The 21,511-nt window shown below is 42.2% G+C and overlaps 1 protein-coding gene across 3 annotated transcripts in view; it reads right to left on the bottom strand.

Annotated features, from left to right (window-relative positions):
* The window catches only part of calcrla (calcitonin receptor-like a), a 272,188-nt gene that overhangs the window by 84,470 nt on the left and 166,207 nt on the right, over positions 1-21,511 (bottom strand). The window lies entirely within an intron of this gene.

Below are 21,511 nucleotides of genomic sequence, written 5' to 3' on the forward strand. Positions count from 1 at the left end.
AGTTATACAGTCTCCCATGGGTCTGACATGTCAGGCTAAGCCTACCAGACTGAAAGATGAGCACATATATCTGCTGATAGATAGGCCTAAAGTAGACAGATGTACAACTTTAGCAGGACCGCGGGATGCCTAAATATTAAAGGCAACCAACTTGTGTCTAGCCATGCCCAACTTGCGTCTAGCCACGCCCCCGCGGTGACGCGGCAGCAGCAGAGCTCTGTCGCGGCAGCATTATGTAGCAGTAATCCCCCCTTTTTTAACATCCAGAACTAGCTCAATTGGTAGCGCTGCCTTGCTGTGGATCCTGCGGTCCGTTGGTGACAAGTTCGATTCCCTTAAATTTTTTTATTTTTCTAGCGTGCATTCTTTCGCCGGTTAAGTTTAGGCATGTTAACTTTAAGCAACTTAAGGTTAGGCATTGTTTCGGAGTTGGTTAAGGTTAGAAGGGTTAAGTTTAGGCGCTGTTAAGGAGCTGGTTAAGGTTAGAGTTTGTCTTAGAGAATGGCAATATTCTTTCGGAGTTGGTTATGGTTAAGGTTAAGGTTAGGCATAGTTTCGGAGTTGGTTATGGTTAAGGTTAGGCATTGTTTCGGAGTTGGTTAAGATTAGAAGGGTTAAGTTTAGGCGCTGTTAAGGAGCTGGTTAAGGTTAGAGTTTGTCTTAGAAAATGGCAATAGACAGCCTATTTCCGCACTGCAGCGTGAGGCAATAGACAGCCTATTTCCGCGCTGCAGCTCTCTCGCGCTGCCGCGGTCACATGGGCGTAGTGGCCAATCAGAGAAACGCTAAACACAAGTTGGTTGCCTAAAATATTCACGCCCTAGGGATATGATTAAATTGATTCTGACGACCTGAGGAACTGGCTGACCGCCTCCTAAAGTCTGCTTGGAATTACAATGCTATTACACAGGGGAGGAGATGGGGGGGGCTTACTGAAACTGGGATTGTAAAACATTATGGCAATTATGGAAATGCAAATTAGAAACAGCCAGGGAAAGATCAGCTGTGTCACACATGTACGTATACGCACGCATGCACGCACACACACACAATCTCTGTCTCTACCTAATTCCCCAGCTGTTTCTGGCAAGGGTTGCTTTTCATCAGGTTACAAAGTGAAACAGAGGATATATCTCGTCAGATGACAATGTAGAATGCACATTACAATGTCCATTCCCAGAGGTTGCTTGAATGTGTTTTAGTTTTTTATTTTATTTACTTCATAATACTGTAAGTAGAGCAACATTTTTCTAATGACGTGCTCAAATCAAATGTTCACTGGTGCCAAAAACATACAGTATATCTCCACCTTTCAGGAACTAAGCACATTTTCAAATGTAATGTATTTTGTGTTTTGAATGGGTTTTATGGGCCTTTTAAGATCAGGAAACCTTCTCACCACCATGGAAATTCTCAAGTCAAGTAATAACATGAACATCACCAAATACGTTTAGGTAAACTCTTTTTGCCTTACAGCAGCAGTATGTGTGATGATATGGTGGCAACAAGAAACACCACATGTGCAATGGTCATTAAAAACACTGGTGGTACAAGATGAAGTGGCTGCTGAATGTGTTGAGCTAATTTTCAGAAATTTCGCCCTAAAGGTACATGCCCAAGTAACCGGGCGTTGTAATACTAATAATAGTCTCCACCGGAGCAGCACCAAGCAGGTGTAATTGTAACGGCGTCGCCTGTGATCCCGCCTCCTGCTGCTCTGTCAGCTTCACTGTCTTCGTGAAACCAAAATTGGTTAGGCTTACTTGTTTTCGTTTAGACATTATGCATTCCTGAGTGACCTTATTTACTGGCTGTCAAAACGATCACTGTGTCAACAAGTCACAGCACAGGTTACAAAGTGGGTCAAGTTTGATTTGTGCCGTGCGTGCGTGCAGGCTGCAGCGCCGCCGCGCTCCGAATGGTAATTGCAAGAATAGCATGCATGTTGCCATATTACGTGTGAATTAGTGCGCAAATCATTAATCATACATCCAAAATAGCATACGTTTACTATTATACACGATGATGATACAGAAAATTACAGAAAAATGAGAAATGCATGGCAAAAGTAGCATTTATTTTCAGTAATTTAGAGACCCCCAGGGGAGCTTTAGAGACCCCCAAGGGAGCTGATGTCTGATCTAGGGGAGCTATAGCGGACCGAGCTCCCCCCGTGGATCGCACCCTGGCTAGTTATACAGTCTCCCATGGGTCTGACATGTCAGGCTAAGCCTACCAGACTGAAAGATGAGCACATATATCTGCTGATAGATAGGCCTAAAGTAGACAGATGTACAACTTTAGCAGGACCTAGGGATGCCTAAATATTAAAGGCAACCAACTTGTGTCTAGCCATGCCCAACTTGCGTCTAGCCACGCCCCCGCGGTGACGCGGCAGCAGCAGAGCTCTGTCGCGGCAGCATTATGTAGCAGTAATCCCCCCTTTTTTAACATCCAGAACTAGCTCAATTGGTAGTGCTGCCTTGCTGTGGATCCTGCGGTCCGTTGGTGACAAGTTCGATTCCCTTAAATTTTTTATTTTTTTAGCGTGCATTCTTTCGCCGGTTAAGTTTAGGCATGTTAACTTTAAGCAACTTAAGGTTAGGCATTGTTTCGGAGTTGGTTAAGGTTAGAAGGGTTAAGTTTAGGCGCTGTTAAGGAGCTGGTTAAGGTTAGAGTTTGTCTTAGATAATGGCAATATTCTTTCGGAGTTGGTTATGGTTAAGGTTAAGGTTAGGCATAGTTTCGGAGTTGGTTATGGTTAAGGTTAGGCATTGTTTCGGAGTTGGTTAAGATTAGAAGGGTTAAGTTTAGGCGCTGTTAAGGAGCTGGTTAAGGTTAGAGTTTGTCTTAGAGAATGGCAATAGACAGCCTATTTCCGCGCTGCAGCGTGAGGCAATAGACAGCCTATTTCCGCGCTGCAGCTCTCTCGCGCTGCCGCGGTCACATGGGCGTAGTGGCCAATCAGAGAAACGCTAAACACAAGTTGGTTGCCTAAAATATTCACGCCCTAGGGATATGATTAAATAGATTCTGACGACCTGAGGAACTGGCTGACCGCCTCCTAAAGTCTGCTTGGAATTACAATGCTATTACACAGGGGAGGAGATGGGGGGGGCTTACTGAAACTGGGATTGTAAAACATTATGGCAATTATGGAAATGCAAATTAGAAACAGCCAGGGAAAGATCAGCTGTGTCACACATGTACGTATACGCACGCATGCACGCACACACACACAATCTCTGTCTCTACCTAATTCCCCAGCTGTTTCTGGCAAGGGTTGCTTTTCATCAGGTTACAAAGTGAAACAGAGGATATATCTCGTCAGATGACAATGTAGAATGCACATTACAATGTCCATTCCCAGAGGTTGCTTGAATGTGTTTTAGTTTTTTATTTTATTTACTTCATAATACTGTAAGTAGAGCAACATTTTTCTAATGACGTGCTCAAATCAAATGTTCACTGGTGCCAAAAACATACAGTATATCTCCACCTTTCAGGAACTAAGCACATTTTCAAATGTAATGTATTTTGTGTTTTGAATGGGTTTTATGGGCCTTTTAAGATCAGGAAACCTTCTCACCACCATGGAAATTCTCAAGTCAAGTAATAACATGAACATCACCAAATACGTTTAGGTAAACTCTTTTTGCCTTACAGCAGCAGTATGTGTGATGATATGGTGGCAACAAGAAACACCACATGTGCAATGGTCATTAAAAACACTGGTGGTACAAGATGAAGTGGCTGCTGAATGTGTTGAGCTAATTTTCAGAAATTTCGCCCTAAAGGTACATGCCCAAGTAAATGGAATATTGCTCCACTTCTACACGGTCAATTTGCATGTTCTTGGTACTGTATCTAGGAACATCTATGGACCTGGGGGAATGTATTCCCAGTGTCAGAAATATTGTGTCCGTTACAAGTTTTGAGTCAATTGTGATGAAACAAAAAGGAGAATATATATTATGATTTTTTTTGTTGCATCTTTGCCGGTGAATAACACCATGTTAAAATTGTGCAACCTCCGAGCTCGCTCACTGAACTAATTCAGCACCTTCTTGAGATCAAGTGTACAAACAAATCTAAGCAAATGAATAAAGAGAAGATGATTAAACAGAAGGATTTGTAGATACAGTAATACATTATAATCCATTTGAATTATACATTCAAAATTGAATTATGAACTATAAATGACCTTATTATGGCCACATCATACATCTATGTATAGGGAAAGCTCCTCTTTCCAATGGCAGTGTTACATCTGGATTTAAAATTCTTATTTTCGGAAAATGTTAAAAACATCGGTAAACAAACGTAGTGCTGAAAATATACACTTTGACTTTTGATAGGGTTAAGGTCTTTACCCTTGGCTACATTTGAAAAAGAAACACAACATTAATTAATACGGTCTGTAAAGAACCAAATTCCTCCGTTTATAACGTTAGACTTGATTTTACGTGGAATTGTTTTATGCTGTCTTTTATTTTGAAATGCTGTCTTTTATTTTTGAAGATTCTGGTTGTCCCGCTCGCGCTGTTTCTACCTTGCGTAACAACGACTTCCGGTTAACGCGACTCCACAGAAAAATGCTTGATATATATGACGGGAGAGAGGAAATGTAAATAAAGGATATCTCTCATTAATAATAACAGTTTGTGAAGGAAACTCCCTTCTTACCTTGTTTAGCACCTAGCTGGAAGGCGAAGAGGTACGTGTTTATTTATGGATTGTGTTATTTGTTTATATTTGGCAATCTTCATATTTGTGTATTGAGCTAAACTAGCTAAGATGCTAGCCCGTGCTATACTTTCACTGGAAACGTGGTTTGAACAAACGAATGACTGTATGTCTGTTTCCACTTTCAGCTCTTACGGTGTCAAATGGTGAAACTGTCAATAAATGGTTGGCATACCGCACCATAGCCATCAGTCTCAAGGAGTTCATTTTGTCTGAATAAAAGTCCAGCTTGGGGAAATGCTACAGTAAGAGCTCTGGCCCCTCATCATCCCTGCCGCCCGACGCTGCACCGAGGAAGCCTGGTCTACGACGACGAAACCACGGGGGCTGAGTTGCTGACAACTGACAACGGACAATTCATCAAGCAACTCGGCGCCATTCCATGGGTCTTGTAGACAAAAAAGACTTCACGTCAGTGACAGCTGGCTAAAGGTTTGATGCGACGGTCAGACAAAGGAAAAGGAACAATTATTTCATTAAAAAGGGTACAATTCATCTTCAATAAGAACAATTGATGCTCACATTGACAGTTTGAAGAAGAAATCGACGTCAACAATTAAGAAACCTTGTTTTTTTTGCACTGATTATAATTTATTAATTTAATGCAGAATTCTAAGGTACCCTCCACACTAAAGGTATTTATATAGAAACCTGGTTTTTGCACTGTGATTATAATTTATTAATTTAATGCAGAATTCTAAGGTACCCTCCACACTAAAGGTATTTATATAGAAACCTCGTTATTTGCCCTGTGATTATAACTACTGTTAGTTACCTAATCAACTCGACTGTAAAATGCCTCTATGGATAACTATGTGCAGTCTAAATGGTAACGTAACCGGGTATTCACTGGAATGAAAGGAAACCTTTATAATATTCATTATTCAGCACATTATTCAGTGTTAGGTTTGGTCCTCTCTGAGTAGTATAAACAATTAGGATTCTTGGTGCAGTAACAACAGCAAGGATTATCTGATATTTTATAATAATAGTAAAAACTACGGTTTATTATTCAGATCAGATTTAATTTGCATATTTAAAAATGAAGCAAGTAGAGACTGAGCACCATCCTCCACAATTAGAGCTGGAAAATCAAATAGATAGCTTACAGTTTAAAATTAGTAAGCTCGAAGTGGCTCTCGAACAAACGCTAGATACTACTGAGAGGGAACGTATAGAGAAGGAAATTCTAAACAAAAAATAAATCCTAAATAGCCTCAAGGGTCACAGTCAGGAGGACGGCGAGGAGCACCTCCGACGCTCAGACCGAATAAGATATCCAACCCCTAAATAGCTTGAAAAGCAACAAGAAGAGGCACAGAGGAAGGAAAGAAAACTCACCTCAGCGTATGCGAGGTGGAAAACTGGAGTCCGTGAGTCAAGAAACCAGCTCAAGTCGGAACTTAATGCAAACGAATTGGCATTAATGTCCGAAGCTCTGGAGGAAGAGAAAGAGGCAGTGTTGAGCGCCTACCTTGAAATACGAGGTCACAACACACCATCAGTTGAACTGAGAAGCTGCATCGATACATGTGAGGCAGTTACAACAGAGATTAAGAAAGTCATCTATGAGAGGATTTTTGACATTGACGAAGAATTCGATGGAGAACAAGTACGATGTCGTCTCAAAGAACTGCTTAAAGGCAGCTATGCTCGGTCCATCTATGGATCCACTGTCTCGAGAGTGAGTCACAAATCAGCCATCACTCATGACAGCGCCACCTTGACAGTCAAACTGGTGGACGCTGCGGCAGATCTTGCCGCTAAGGAGGTGGAGTATGAAGGGTTGCTGGAAGAAAGGAAGCAAACAGAGAAAATAGAAGATTTAGAGGGGCAACAAAGAAAGCAGCTTGCAGTTGAAAAGCGCAAGCTTGTACGCCTCCAGGCAGAGAAGGACGTGAAGACAGCCCGTGCCAGGCTGCAAGTTTACACAGGAAGGCAGCATCCACTCAAATAGTCCCGAAGGAATTCACGATTCCTCCTCGGCGGCAAGCAGACAACCCCCCAACGTCACAACCTTGTCGACTGATGTAAATGTATCATCCCTAGCCAAGGCCTTCCAAGATAGCATAGCTCTAAATAGACGTCCAGTTCCAGAGCCATCTGTATTTAATGGCGATCCTATCCAGTTCCTTGAGTGGAAAGCCTCATTTATGTCACTCATTGACACAAGAGCCGTCTCATCTGCTGATAAACTTTATTATTTGAGGAAGTATGTAGGGGGCCCTGCTCGTAAAACCCTGGAAGGAACCTTCTATAGAAATGACAGCGAAGCCTACAAGGACGCGTGGGACAAACTAAACCACATATATGGCCAGGCCTTCGTTGTACAGAGAGCCTTTAGAGACAGGCTTGCAGATTGGCCAAAAATACAACCAAAGGATGCAGAGGGACTAAGAGACTTTTCAGACTTCTTAAACGCCTGTCAAGACGCAATGAGGCATGTGAAGAGCCTCGAAATATTAAATGACTGTGAAGAGAATAGAAGGCTAATCCAAAAGATGCCAGACTGGGCAATGTCAAGCTGGAACAGAAAGACTACCGAAGCCTTGAACAGGACTCAAGAGTTCCCCAGCTTCAAGGACTTCGCCACATTCGTGGAGACGGAGGCAGAAATTGCTTGCAATCCGATCACCTTATTCCATGCTTTCCGCACCCTTGAGTCCAGCACAGAAAAACGAAACAACAGGGACCCCAACAGGAACAAAGCGTGTGTTCTCAGCACTCAAACTGAGGCCGACAGTGACAGGGAAAGACCAGCCAAGGGAAACGTAAAGCCCCCTTGTGTGTTCTGTCAGGACAATCAACACAGTCTACTCTACATGGATGTCCCAAGTTCATCGCAAAGACCTTGGCGGAACGACGGGAATTTGTGAAGGAGAATAAGCTCTGTTATGGCTGCACGAAATTCGGTCATAGTGCCAAGGACTGCCGTCATCGACATTCCTGCGACACCTGCGAAGGTAACCATCCCACTTGTCTTCATGATGACAGCTATGTGAGAAAGGAAAGGCCTGCACCATGGGAAAACATTTCCCAAAGCAAAGCTGTTCAAACAGAGGCTGCCGCAACGTCACTGGCAGTCACTACTGCTGGAGCAGGACAAGCCACCAACACGTCAATGATTGTGCCTGTGTGGGTGTCCTCAAGGAACACGCCAGGAACGGAAAAACTGGTCTACGCCCTGTTGGACACACAAAGTGACACCACTTTCGTCAACCAGGAAGTCAGTAACACTCTAAAGGCAGACTCCTGTCCAGTTAAACTGAAGTTAACTACCATGATAGAACGAGAGACAATAGTCAAAACCCAAAGAGTCTCAGGGCTTCGTGTACGAGGTTATAGCTCCTCCCTGCACATCGATCTTCCTCCTGCCTATGCCAAGGATTGCATACCGGTGAACCACGCCCACATTCCAACAAAGGAAACGGCCAAGAAATGGAATCATCTCTCCACAGTCGTAGACGAGATTCCACAGCTACAGGATTGTGAGGTTGGTCTCTTGATAGGATATGACTGTTCAAGGGCCATGGCACCAAGACAAGTAATATCAGGAGGAAATGATGAACCTTATGCAGTTCGGACCGATTTAGGATGGAGCATTGTGGGGTGCTCTTCACCGCGCCGTGACACTCCAAGCCAGACGAGCGAATGCTTCCGGATCGCGGTCAAGGAGCTCCCACCAGTCACCCCTGCAGATTCCAAACTAAAGAACGGCATCAACAAAGAGAAGTCAAATGGTCTCTCCACAGTAATGGAACGAGAGGACGTGGAGTGCCTAATAATCAAAGACCTACAGAGACAAACATATCCAGAGGAACTGAAGTTACTGAAGACAGGCTCTCGGCTGCCACTCAAGAACAAGTTGCATCGCCTCAAACCCTTTCCAGACAAGGATGGTGTGGTCAAGGTGGGAGAAAGGCTCTGTGACTCCAATCTCCCAGATGCAGTCAAACCCCCTGCAATCAAGGATGGTGTAATCAAGGTGGGAGGAAGGCTCTGTGACTCCAATCTCCCCCATGCAGTCAAACACCCTGCAATCAAGGATGGTGTAATCAAGGTGGGAGGAAGGCTCTGTGACTCCAATCTCCCCCATGCAGTCAAACACCCTGCAATCAAGGATGGTGTAATCAAGGTGGGAGGAAGGCTCTGTGACCCCAATCTTCCCCATGCAGTCAAACACCCTGCGATCATTCCGAAGAAACATCACATCACGAAGATGATCATCACACACTGCCATGAAAAGGCCAAACATCACGGTAAAGGAATAACCATAAACAAGATCAGATCAAAGGGCTACTGGATCTTAGGATTTGGTTGGGTCGTGGCATCTCATCTCCGTCAAGGTGTGACCTGCAGAAGGCTCAGGAGAGACACAGAAGAACAAAGAATGGCCAATCTCCCTCCAGAGCGTGTGGATCTATCTCCCCAAGTTACCTACTATCGCCATCAGGCAATGCTGGCACACACCAAAGAGAAACCTCCAGATAGGTAACATAGTAATGATGAAAAATGATGATCTGCCGAGAAATAAATGGAGATTAGGTAGAGTTCATAAATCTATAGTGGATAGAGATGGTCTGGTTAGGAGAGTGACAAGATGTCTAGGTGACAGGAAACTGGGAAAGGAGGGTGAACGTCTCACTAAGCAGTCAGTTCTTGAAAGACCAGTTCAGAAGCTGGTCTTATTACTAGATAAGTGACTAGATGTTTACTAAGTAAGGTACCCTTACATCTCTTAAGGATGTATTTGTTTGAAGTGTTTGACAAAACTTTAATACCATAACTTTTGGTTATTGCTTATGGTTTATTGAGAAATCATTCTGTTTGCTTATGTATGGTTTCCTACAATATTTGAAACAACAATGATTTGATGGGAGTGTAAAGAACCAAATTCCTCTGTTTATAACGTTAGACTTGATTTTACGTGGAATTGTTTTATGCTGTCTTTTATTTTTGAAGATTCTGGTTGTCCCGCTCGCGCTGTTTCTACCTTGCGTAACGACGACTTCCGGTTAACGCGACTCCACAGAAAAATGCTTGATATATATGACGGGAGAGAGGAAATGTAAATAAAGGATATCTCTCATTAATAATAAAAGTTCGTGAAGGAAACCCCCTTCTTACCTTGTTTAGCACCTAGCTGGAAGGCGAAGAGGTATGTGTTTATTTATGGATTGTGTTATTTGTTTATATTTGGCAATCTTCATATTTGTGTATTGAGCTAAACTAGCTAAGATGCTAGCCCGTGCTATACTTTCACTGGAAACGTGGTTTGAACAAACGAATGACTGTATGTCTGTTTCCACTTTCAGCTCTTACGGTGTCAAATGGTGAAACTGTCAATAAATGGTTGGCATACCGCACCATAGCCATCAGTCTCAAGGAGTTCATTTTGTCTGAATAAAAGTCCAGCTTGGGGAAATGCTACACGGTCTGTATTGATCGATTTATGATAAAAACAGAAGGACCTTACAGCTTAAGGCGTTAAGAGAGAATTAACTAGATGATATACTTCTATGAAGTAAGACAAAAACCTGAAACACATTCAAGCAACCCAACCCCATCCACATGCACAGAATGCCCTCATTAATCACGTTGCCATGGCCTGCCCGCTTTTATTTATGGTGCAAATGATCACAATCTCCTGCGTCTGGAAGCATGATACACCGAGACCCACTTCAGCTTCCGACCGGCACGCACGCAGTGTAAATCAATACTGACTGAAGGAATCAGAGTAGTGACTTGGAACTCGTGCGCTATATCACTGATCCTTGGCCCACAGAACTGTTTAGAGTGGACCAGAGCAGAATTTACATATCAATACATCACTGTCAAATAAATCTTTATTGCATATATTAATTAATTACTAAGGACTCAAATATGATTTATTGGGGGTACGTATACCCAGGGACACTCAAATGCAATGTTGGTTGCTTATGCATGGACTATTGTCTTCCAACTAGTAACATCACCTCCTGGTTTGGGAATAGCACCGCGCACGACCGCAGCAGACTACAGAGAGTGGCACGTTCAGCCGAACGCACAATTGGAGGTGGGCTTCCCACTCTCCAGGACATTTACAACAAGCGTTGCAGGGCCAAGGCTAAGAGAATAAACAAATACTTTAGTCATAGGGCTGGGCGATATGGCAAAAAATCATATCGCGATAACGATATGATAATGTTATCATATTTCTCGATATCGATAATTATCGAAATTGTAATAAGTATTACATTTTTTTATAAACAACATATGTATGTTTATTTTGCAGCAATTCTTTGTCGTTGCCGCCATCTTTAGTGTTACATCCCCTCACACTCCAGTTCTCAGGCTGCAGCTGGTTTAAAAGCGAAAGTAAACCGGCTTCTCTGCTGGCTGTGGCTCCAGGGGAGTTGAACAGTTCTGGCTCTGCTAGTTTATTTTCGATCATTTGGCGCTTTTTTGGTGGACAAACCACCGCACATGTGCACCGTGACTCGTGACTGGAGTCTAGCTCTGCTAGCACACATAGCCTACTGTGTACAGACGGTTTCAAACTGTATTTGAAATTAGAAAGCAAACAAAATAAATGGACAAGAGAAAAATAAATCTCAATTTGGTCAGTATTGTCATTTGGACAAGCAAAGCCATTACTTTAAGTTGCAGGCAAGAAAGACAAGTCTGTCCACTGTCTCTGGTTTTAAAACTGCCCTGTTGCAGGTCACAAAAAAAATAACGATTTATCGTTTTAATTTTTTTCGATATTCGATATCGATTAAAATATATCGTGATATTTATCGTTATCGTTATATCGCCCAGCCCTATTTAGTCACCCAAACAACTGCCTCTTTGAACTGCTGCGGTCAGGCAAGCGCTACCGGAGTTTCATGGCCAGTACAGAGAGACTCAGAAGGAGCTTCTATCCCCAGGCCATCAGGATACTCAATGACTCCATGTAACAACCCATCATCTACACCAGGGGTGGGCAATTCTTTTTTATAAGGGGCCACATAAGAAACCTGAACTGTGTTGGATGGCCGAACCAATGATAACTTGAACTTAATTCTGCTCAATATTCATTATCTCCCATTGTAAAAAGTAGTAAATTATATATTTTGATTAGCTGCTACTGGTAATCAGAAGAATAAACATAGAAATATAGAAGTAATAAACAGTAAAAACTAAAACAATCATTACATCAGTGTTCCATTTAATTTTCAACTTGTTAATCTTCACAAACACTGAAGAGATGTTTTGCAGTATGTTAAAAGACATGCACTTGATCAACTTTATACAAAAAGCAATACATGCTTTAGATTTTTTTCAGTTATTTGTACTTGTATGAGTAACTAGGAGGGATATGATGACTGTGTATGTGTAACTATAAGAGGGATTGTATATTTTGATGAGCTGCTACTGGTAATCAGAAGAATAAACATATAGAAATATAAATAATAAACAGTAAAAACTAAAACAATCATTACATCAGTGTTCCATTTTATTTTCAACTTGTTAATCTTCACAAACACTGAAGAGATGTTTTGCAGTATGTTAAAAGACATGCAATTGATCAACTTTATACAAAAAGCAATACAGTAGTTGTGATGTCTTGGGCTTTATCACGTTAGCCTAGCTTGGCTGCACATTAGCCTAGCTTAGCACAATGAATGGAAGCGGATAGTGTCGGTTAGCTAGGCTAATAATGTGCAACCAGATAGCTTTCTACTGAATGCACAGAGACATACACAGCCAGCATGTAGGCGTTATTTATTTCTCGTGTGATTCATTCATTGACTCGTTCTGTAGAAAGCTATCTGGCTGAATTCTCCAAAGTCCAGTTATTATTATTAGCCTAGCTTAGCACAATGAATGGAAGCGGACTGTGTGGGTTAGCTAGGCAAAGTCATCATTGCTCGCTCGCCGGCTCAGTCTTCATTGAGAGACCGAGACAAAATAATAATAATAATAATAATAATAATAATAATAATAATAATAATAATAATAATAATAATAATAATAATAATAATAATAATAATAATAATAATAATAATAATGGCCTAATATCTGTCCTCTTCACCATGAACACAGAATTCTCCAATACGATTGATAGCTGCTGCCAACGCTAATGCTGTGTTGTCTGCTCAGATGTATTGTAGAGAGACACACACACTGACAGGCGCTCGCGCACGTAGACCACAGCCCTCCGAGGCTCCAACGCTTGTTGTTATGCAAAGTAGCCAGGTGTGGAGTGGAACACATTCCGGAGTGCGGCGTGCTCCTGCTCAAAGAAGTTTGGTACGCCGTTGTGATTGACCGCGGGCCGGACACGGATGCCCAAAGGGCCGGACGTGGCCCGCGCGCCGCAAATTGCCCAGGTCTGATCTACACTCATTGCACACACATCCACATGCACACACTCACTTTAAACAAACACTCACCTTAACACTTTGGATGCCACGGACGACATAACACGTGTTATCAGCCCGCCCCCTGAATGCCCACGACGAGAAATATCGTTTAATTTCTTTATTAGCGATCTGAATTCATATTTCATCAACCGAGTCTACCGTTGGGAAACCAGCCCCATCAGGAGCTCAGATGTGAAAAAAGCGCCCCCTATCGTCTCCCAGATGGTAATGCACCCTTTTGGAATGGACTCAATGAAAATGGATGAAAAAATAATAATATCCGGAATCCATATTTTACTTCTCACGCATGTACCCCGAGCCGATCGGATTCATTGTGGAGCATCAGAACAGCGTGGAATATGTGTTTACAGTATGTAGCATTGGATCAATAAAAGGATCGACTTTTGGAATGGCAATCAGGAATTGGAATAATCTTTTTGGATACCATCTGATCTCAGGTAAGGAATCTATTTTACCAGTCTTAGGATAATCAGACCTTGTTGCGGCAGTAGACTGTCATAGACAGGTAGTGCCGAGGGGCTGAGCGGAGGAGTTCAAACAATTGACGCGCAACATGAAACAACTCCGTTCCACGTCCAGGAAATACTTTTAAGGCAATTTATTCTTTCGCTTCATCATGAGACAAACAAAATACGATTTGCACTTTGCGGTATTGCGTTATTGCGGTCAAAAGAAAATATGCTCTCCTAACTCTCACCCCCTCTCTCCGTGAACTGTCAACCTCTGAGAACTGTCAACGTGAAAAGGTGAATGAAATTCCATAAGACACTCCCATTAGCGCCACACCCCCGTGAGCACGCCCACCACCTAAAGTGACAGTACAACTAATAATACAACAAAACTAGAATACTGAATCATAATAAAGATACCTCCATTACGGCGCCTACAGACCTGTTTTCACAGAGATATAAGCTTTTCCCCTATATGTGATATGGCTGTTTGGCTGTGCGAGCGATCAGGAAATATATCAGATCAGATATCAGATCGCCTATATAGCGTGCATACGTACACATATACTATCGATAATCTAGCGTTTATTTGAAAACGATTCATAAATAGGCCGAAAAATTTGAACGTTTGTGTATTCTAGAATATTCCGTTTATTATGGAATATTTTTATTTTCCTTGAAAACGAGGGCTTTTCAAGATTCTATAAAACGGAAATGAACCGATAAAAAAACAATCCGCTTCGACAATGTTGACTGGAAAAATTACTCATTGATAAGCGACGGGCAGATTAGACAGCCATAATTTAAAACATAGATTAGGCGATATTAACGCTAACATTGAAGTGGATGATGGGCATTCAAGGGGGTAAAAATGAAAACACGGTCGGCTCTGAAAGTGTTAACAATCACTTTAACACTACATTATATTTATCTATTATTAAAAAGTTTTGCACTACATTCATACCTCATTTGAAATTGCACCTCTTACCTCAATGTTTAGTACCTCATTTTCTACATTGCACCTCACCGTTTACTCATTTTTACTACTTTCGGTTGTATATTGCACTGTATATTGCATGTATATTCCTCTTTACTTACTTAAAAAAGATTTACTTATTTTTTTTAATGTATGAAGCACACTCTCAGGGGCTCATACAGATTTACATTTTTACATTTAGTCATTTAGCTGACGCTTTTATCCAAAGCGACTTACAAGTTCTGTGCGACAAGACAGTAAGAAGGGTATAACTCTATCAGCTGAGTAACAATGTTCATCAAAGTGTTGCGTGTTACAGTGTAGGTTAGTTTATTAGGACAAGTGCATGACAGTAAGGTTAGTCAGGGTTAGATTTTTTATTTTTTATTTTTTTATCATTTCAGATAATGGTTGAAGAAGTGAGTCTTTAGTCGACGGCGAAAGATTGGACGGGATTCGGCTGTCCTAACTGGGATGGGTAGTTCATTCCACCATTGTGGGGCAAGGACTGAGAATAGGCGGCTTCTCTTTGATGACCCTCCGGGAGCTTGGATAGGAGTAGATCTGAGGCGGCCAGAAGATGCAGAGCGTAGGGGTCTTGAGGGTGTGTAGTTAGAGACCATTGACCGGAGGTAGGCGGGAGCGGTTCCCTTTGCCGCACGGTATGCTAGGTCGAGGGCCTTGAAGCGGATACGTGCAGCAATGGGGAGCCAGTGCAGGTCCCTAAGAAGTGGGGTGACATGGGCCGACTTCGGTAGGTTTGAGATCAGGCGGGCCGCTGCGTTTTGAATGAGTTGAAGAGGCTTGGTGGCAGTGGCCGGGAGGCCAGCTAGGAGTGCGTTGCAGTAGTCGAGGCGGGAGATGACTGTTGATTGGACGAGGAGTTGGGTGGCTTCTTTTGTCAGGAAGGGGCGTATCCTTCTGACGTTGCTCAGGAGGAATCTCCAGGTTCTGGTTGTCGCTGCGATGTGAGCAGAGAAGTTCAACTGGTCGTCGAGGACAACACCAAGGTTCTTGGCGGTCGGCGACGCGGTCACAGCTGCATTCTCAACTGTGATGGAGAGGTCGGTCAGGGGGGAGGATTTGGCCGGCAGGTGGAGCAATTCTGTTTTGCTTAGGTTCAGTTTGAGTTGGTTGGTCGTCATCCAGGCGGAGATGTCGGACAGACAGGCCGAGATCCGCTCAGAGACGTGGATATCTGAGGGAGGGAAGGAGAGGAAGAGTTGAGTATCATCGGCATAACAATGATATGAGAAGCCATGAGACGTGATAATGTTACCCAGTGATTTAGTGTAGAGGGAGAAGAGAAGGGGTCCTAGGACCGAGCCCTGGGGGACACCCGTCCGGAGGGGGCGGGTGGCCGACAGAGTCCCTCTCCATGACACTTGGTAGGAGCGGTCATTGAGGTATGATGTCAGCCATGTCAGCGCAGATCCAGCCACTCCCATTCCTGCGAGGGCCGCAAGGAGGATCTGATGGTTGACTGTGTCGAAGGCTGCAGATAGATCTAGGAGAATCAGGACAGAGGAGAGGCCTTTCGCTTTTGCTAAGTGAAGTGCCTCTGTGACCGCAATGAGGGCCATTTCTGTGGAGTGGCCAGTCCGGAAGCCAGACTGATTGGGGTCTAGGAGGTCATTCTGTAAGAGATAAGCAGTAAGTTGGTTGGATACAGCACGTTCAAGTGTTTTAGAAAGGAAGGAGAGAAGAGAGACAGGACGATAGTTGGCTATGACGGTGGGGTTCAGGGTTGGTTTTTTTATGAGGGGCGTGACTCTGGCTTGTTTTAGGGAGGTGGGGACCACCCCCGAGTTGAGTGAGGAGTTGATGGTTGCAGTTAGGAATGGGAGGATGTCTGGTGCTATGGTCTGGAGGAGTGGGGAGGGTAGCTGGTCCAGCTGGCATGTAGTCGGACGGTTCGACGTTACCAGTGTCAGGGTCTCGGCTTCTGTAATGGGAGAGAAAGATGACAGAGTGAAGGATGAGGTTCTCGATTCAGCGTTTGGAATGGGTGGGGGTTGGGAGAAGGAGCTGCGGATGTTCTCCACTTTTTCCTCAAAGAAGATCGCAAAGTCTTCGGCAGAAAAAGATGAGGGAGGAGGAGGTGGGGGGGGGAGTGAGGAGGGAGGACATGGTAGCATGCAGTTTGCGAAGATTCTTGGCAAAGGCCTCGATCCTATGGTGAAAGAAAGAAGCTTTGGCATTAGTAATGGTTTTGGAGAATGTTAACAAGAGGTTGTGATATGTGTCGATGTCAGCAGTGAGGCGTGACTTTCTATACTTCCTCTCAGCCGCTCTCAGGACCTGTCTTTGTTCTCTCACTGCATCCGTCAGCCATGGACTGGGTGGGGAACGGCGGGCAGGTTTCTCAACGAGGGGACAGAAGAAGTTCTATCTTCTTCCCACACACCTGTCATGTATTCAGGTGTGCAATGCATAGACTGCTTTTCAAATGAAAATGTGAGCAATGAAAACGTACAATGGTACAAAATATTTAACACTTAAACTATAAGTATATAATACTATTAGGGCTGTAAAAATTAATGTTTTAACTCTGGAGATTAATTTAAATTATTTAAAGCGTTAAAAACGTTCGGAACTTTCAGCAGTATATTTGCTTGTTCTTTTTTTGCATCGACTCATGCACCTTTTTGAAAATCATCCGACATGAAGATGGAACATATTTTTGTTGTTAATATGATTTATATTACTGGTAGTTCATACAAGAGATTATCGTCCTCTAAGGCAATCTGCACTTTAACATAGGCCTGGGTTGTTTTTATTTCTGTTAGCGCCGCGGATATAAGAAAGCGGTCTAGCTGAGTCAATGTTGATGGTTTTGTTGAACATTTGTATTTCACAGGAGATAAACTGTATTCAAAGAAAGCTATTAAAATAGTCTTTGAATCTAAATATACTTTCTTTGTGTTGATTTTACATTAATTCCATGATTTTACTCAAGTAAATATCTGTTACAAGCTTCGGTCTTAAGTAGAACAATTTATAAATTTTAGATTAATTACAGAAAATTGTGAAATTAGTAACAAAAATTGTATCTATCGACAGCACTAAATACTACATGTAAAGAGGCACGTAATGCTTGTTAGCCTGTTAACCTATGCTCAGAGTGCATAGGTTAACATAAGCAAAGGGCCTTTTGCTGAATTGCAGGTGATGCGTTTAATAAGTTAAAACAATAGTTATGCAGTTGTTAACACAACACGCTATCACCATGGATTTGACCTTGTATGTTGCAGTCATTTTGTTTTTAGCAAGCACCTCTATCTGCCCTTCAGTCTGCCAAAAGCATTATCAAGGACAAAAATTATGTATAACAAGGGAAATGTTTTACATTTTACATGTTGGCATTTAGCTGACGCTTATATCCAAAGCGACTTACAAGTTCTGTACAACAAGTCAGCAGGAAGGGTACAATTATTGTACAATAGTAATGTACAACAGATGTATACTGTACAAAAGGAAAAAAAGGCTATTACAGCAAGTTTTTTATCATCGATTTATCTATTGTAAATAGATTATATTATATTATCTCATATTATAAATTATGAGAACTGCTAAGGACACATTTTGCTGTAAGCTACTACAATGTGTTCAGAAACATCATTAGACATGTACGCGTATCTAGCCCCTAATTATCACAGAAACGCACATTGTCAAACATATGCAACTTCTAGGAAGAATTTATAGGAGACGCAAATGGCCAATCTCCCTTTTGGTTCCTCCTTTGGCTAGAGAGTCTGCTATTAAGTTTTGGTGCATTTAAACGGAATCAGGTGGAATTTTAAATACTTTGGGTCGAAATGGGGCTTATTAAACAATTACACTATTATTAGGGATGTCGGATATTATCGGCCGATATTGGCATTCAAATGTAATATCGGAAATTATCGGTAGGCCTATTGGTTTAAAAAAAATATATAATAATTATTTTTTTCTTTTTTAAATTTAACCTTTATTTACCCAGGCAAGCAAGTAAGAACAAATTCTTATTTTATTTATTGTGAAAAGTATGCATAATGTTGTGTTTTTTGGGGGGAAACCCTGCATACATCGGTATCGGTTGATATCGGTATCGGAAATTAAGAGTTGGACAGCGTCTAGACTCTGGAACAGCCTCCCCCTCAGCGTACGGACCGCCCAGACCGTGCAGGGTTTTAAATCACTTTTAAAAACCTACCTGTTCTCCTTGGCCTTCCCCCCCACTTAATCACCACTAGACCCCTGGCCCTTCTATCCTCTTTGTTTTACTGTGTCCTACCTGTTTTTATTACTTTCATTGCTTTACTATGTTTTTAATCTTATATCTTGCATCATATTATTTTGTTTTTATTACTTTCATTGCTTTATTATGTTTTTAATCTTATATCTTGCATCACATTATTTTGTTTTTATCAACCTGCCTGTGAAGCACTTTGGTGCCAGCTGCCGCTGCCTGGAAATGTGCTATATAAATAAAATTTACTCGACTTGACAATATCGGTATATCGTTAAAAAAGCCAATATCGAACATCCCTAACTATTATAAACCACTATTAAAAACACAGTATTATACACTACTACACTATTACACACTATTACACTAGCACACTATTACACGATTACACTATTAACCTCTTGTACCAGGCCGATATTTATTTCACGTCAATACAGATAGATCAATACAGTCCGTATTAAGTGATGTTGCATTTATTTTTCGAATGTAGCCAAAGAGTAAAGACCCTAACCCTATCAAAACAGCAGTCAAATTGTATATTTTCAGCATTACGTTTGTTTACCAATGATTTTAAGTGTTATTAGGGGGTTATCACAGGGGTATATATTGTCATTTGAAACAAGTTACCAATGCATTGTCCCGTGGGATTATGCCCCCTGTGGCGAAATTAATTAGTATCCCCCTCAATCTCTCTATATCTCTCTCTGTCTGCAAGTGCAGACTGTGGGTGACTGTCACTCAAAGCGCTTATGGGCGGAGCCCAGCCCAAAACAGCTTGAAATCTTGAAGTGGAAAAATGCTGCTTTAGAGTACTTGATTAGAAATACAAAACAATGAATTTTTGAGAAAAAAAACGTTACAGATGTGTTCCATAGACTCACAGGAATTGTGTAAAGTTGCCCAAATAGTGAAAGGAATAGCAAGACATGTCCCCTTTAAAACTTGAACTTCATTGACACCTCCCATACGTGTCATACGAAAGGGCTTATTTCAATAGACTGATACAAATTAATAAATACATGTTTTTAATGCATAGGTATATCAACGATAATAGATTCACTATGGCATGCTGTAAACAGGTGCCGAGAGCTGATTACTAGCGAACCTGTGTAGTACAACCCTCTTTGTTGTTTTTCAATGGACAACGATGGAAAGTCATTCAAATAAAATACTTCTCATTGACCAATTTGAAAAATATTCTGGAATTCACATCCCTGGCCTGCTAACACCCTACAGTATGTGCAAAGTTGTATCCACCACAACCTTGTAGTTGGCGAGATCTTCTGCAGATAGACACACAGACCTATGCAACCAATTGCTTAATCCCCCCAGGATTTGCCTGGTGGATATACAGTAATAAACAGAAAAACATTACTATTGAAAAGTCCAGGCCTAGAGATTCATTTCTGGAGGCAATTTAGCTAACCTATTATTTACAGCTCAAATTGAAGAGAGGGCCCCAACACAGGCACTAGACTTGATTATTGATCTATTTGGGTCAACTAATCTAGCCACTCAACCACACTGACTGTGGGTGGTCCACTATGATCAGTAGTCCCTCCAAGTGGTCCATGGAAGTGTTCAGTCATGGACACTTCGCACAAGAACCTACTTCACCTGCTGCATCAGAACACACCCAGAGAGATGCTTGGAAAATAGGCTATAACAGCATAACAGCTGTTGCACTCTCGCCCCATTTCCAAAGTCCAGCCAGCGCTCATCAACACCCATTGTCCATGTGTAGATTCAGTTGTGTTGTAAACATCCTTCTACCCTCACAGGATGTTTTGCCCCATCCTTTCCTAAATTCCTCTCTCAGTGGCAACCAGGAATCCATTAGGCATTCAGAAGACCAACATAGTGTGTTATGCAGGGTAGTGATGAGAGATGATCACAATGTCACAACATACAGAGGAACTGACCATGGCTTATTACTGAAGACATTTGCTTGAAAAATAGGATCATTTTAGACGGGACATTTTAGATACCGGTATGTTGTTTTATAATATTTTATTTTCATTTAATTTCAAACCTTTATTTAGACTTGAAAGGCAAATGAGGTTTCCCTCATTTACAGACATGTCGAGTGTACAAACAGAGTTAAGCAAACAGAGTTAAGCAAGAAAAGGCATACAATCACACAGCATATATACAATCATAACAATTAGACAAGTAAGGATAACAATCAATTAAAACATCTACAACTTGATTGACAAGAGATTACGTTTTATTTTATTAATTTTTTTATCCCAATTACCCGCTGTGCCAATTATCCCCTCCCTTGTCTTGAACGTTGCTCGCATATGCCCCCCACTGGCCGGTTGTAGGGAGGATAGAAGTCTTGCATCATGTGTCCCCTCCGATACACGAGGAGGCAGCCTGTCACATCTTTTCACCTGCCAGAGCGGACTCTCATTGGCGAGGTGTAATGCATGGGAGGCTCACACTACCCCCACCATTTCCTGTCTCTGCTGTGCAGGCATCCCCAACCGACCTGTAGGAGTCGCTGTCCACAACTGTCCACAACAACAATTACCACCCATCGACTTCCACCCGCTAACTCTGCCAATTGAGTTAGTATGATGACTGGCCCAAGCCGGAGTCAAACGCCGACAGCCGGAGTCGAACCCGGTGTCTCTTGCATTAGTGACGAGCGCAATATCCGCTGCGGCACCCAGCCACCAAGAGATTAAGGTTT

The sequence above is a fragment of the Notolepis coatsorum genome, assembly GCF_963971535.1.
Source record: "Notolepis coatsorum genome assembly, chromosome: 3".
Taxonomy (NCBI): Eukaryota; Metazoa; Chordata; class Actinopteri; order Aulopiformes; family Paralepididae; genus Notolepis; species Notolepis coatsorum.